Source organism: Cornus florida, unplaced genomic scaffold (assembly GCF_030987335.1).
Source record: "Cornus florida cultivar Cherokee Brave unplaced genomic scaffold, ASM3098733v1 CherokeeBrave_3.0.0_Hap2_Chr08, whole genome shotgun sequence".
Classification (NCBI taxonomy): Eukaryota; Viridiplantae; Streptophyta; class Magnoliopsida; order Cornales; family Cornaceae; genus Cornus; species Cornus florida.
The window spans coordinates 74,000,146-74,002,269 of record NW_026775578.1 but is presented as its reverse complement, the minus strand read 5'-3'; positions in this window follow the sequence as shown (position 1 = coordinate 74,002,269).

Sequence of the window (2,124 nt, the reverse complement as noted above, 5' to 3'; positions counted from 1 at the left end):
AGCTTCCAAGATCTGTGCGATCGGTTCATAAGTCAGTACTATGGGAACAAGCGTCCGCCAAAGGACATTTCAAGCCTATTCACAATGAGACAGCACAAAGATGAACGTCTCCAGGATTTTCTCACCAGGTTTAATCTCACTAAGAGTATGGTGATCGAATGTCACCCTTCTACAGCGGTTCAAGCCTTCAAGTTAGCCATGACACGTGGCACTCCGTTCCATACCAGTCTGGTAGTGAACACGCCGACGACTATGGATGAACTCAATGAAAGAGCCGACGGCTTTGTGCGCCTAGAAGAAGAAGAGGCAGCCAATGCTCGGATAGCGTCGCTCGTGTCGACCGAGGAGAAGTCTAAGGCAAAGATCAGGCAGAAGCAGGCTCAGCCGCAGCGTCAGACCTCCTGGAAGGCAGAAAAGAGGTCCAGGGAGGAAGAGCTGATCACTCCGCTGAAGGTCACTCTGGCGAGGCTATATCAGGAGAACAAAGATAAGTTTCATCCACCACTGCCAATTAGGCAACCCCTCGAACAGTGGGATCAGACTAAACATTGTGCTTTCCATTCCGATTTCGGTCATCAGACTAATGAATGCAGGAATTTGAGAAGGTAAGTGGAGATGTTGATAGCTAGAGGGGAGTTTGCGAGTTACGTTCAAGGCTCGGCGACAGAGCAGAATCGACCGATGGAACAAGTAAAAAGGAGCCATAAACAAAGCTCCCACAATTCACAACCAGTTCGTATAATCAATGCTATCCACGGTCGACCCGAGCCCAGCGAAGATTCAGATGAGATGCTCCGAGCGCGCCTACGGCAGGCGCAGATGAAGAAAAGGGTCAGCAGTGTGAATACTCTACACCAGCAGATCACATCGATACAGATAAAGTTCGACAGGACAGACCTGCAGCGTATTCAAATCCCCCATGAAGACCCGTTGGTAGTCAGTTTGACAGTGGCGGACTGCTTGGTGCGCAGAGTTCTGATCGATCCCGGGAGTAGTGCGAATGTCATGCCGAGGGACACATTTGATCGGATCGAGATTAAACCAGAGAGGCTCAAGCCCACTGGAAATCCCTTGTTAGGATTCGATGGCAAGAGGGTGGAGCCCGTCGGAATGGTGGAAGTAGAAGTTCAAGCTGCAGAACGAACTCTTATGGAAACTTTTGTGGTTGTAGAGATTCACCCCTCGTACAATCTCCTGATGGGAAGAGGATGGATTCACATAGTCCAAGGAGTACCCTCAACTTTGCATCAGGTCATGAGGTGCCTCGGACCCGATGGAAATAAGGTAATAGACATTCGTGGGGATCAGGTTGCAGCCAAAGAGTGCTATTCCGTCACACTAAAGTATGCTGGGAAAGGGAAGGCGCCCGTCCGACCGGCAAGCCCCAGATAGCAATTACAGGAACCTCCGCCCAAGCAGAACAGGGTGGAGGGGTCAGTTGACTTGACCGAAGAGCCCCTTCTGGATGTGCAGATTGATCAGTCCAGGCCAGAACGAACTACCAGAGTAGGAATAAGACTGACTAGGGAAGAGCGGCAAGAGCTAGCTGACTTCTTGTCTCACAATGCCGATGTATTTGCATGGAGTCACCTAGACATGCCTGGAATTAATCCCTCCGTATCCTGTCATTCTTTGAATGTCAATCCCAATTTCAAACCAGTAAAACAGAAGCAACGAAGATTTGCTCCAGGAACAAAACCAAATCATAGCCGAGGAAGTTGATAGGTTGCTTGATGCGGGATTTATCAGAGAAGTACACTACCCTGATTGGTTGTCCAACGTCGTTGTTGTGCAGAAGAAGAATGGGAAATGGCGAGTATGCATTGATTTCACCAATTTGAACAAAGCCTGTCTGAAGGATAGCTTCCTGCTGCCAAAGATTGATCAAATGGTGGATGCTACCACCGGATATGAACGCTTAACCTTTCTGGACGCTTATTCAGGTTATAATTAGATCCCTATGGACCCGGCTGATGAAGAAAAAACTTCTTTTGTAACCGAGCGAGGGACATACTGCTACAAAGTTATGCCTTTCGGACTAAAGAACGCGGGAGCAACTTATCAAAATCAAATAGGAAAGATTGTGGAAGCCTATATTGATGATATGGTGGTAAAGAGTAGGAA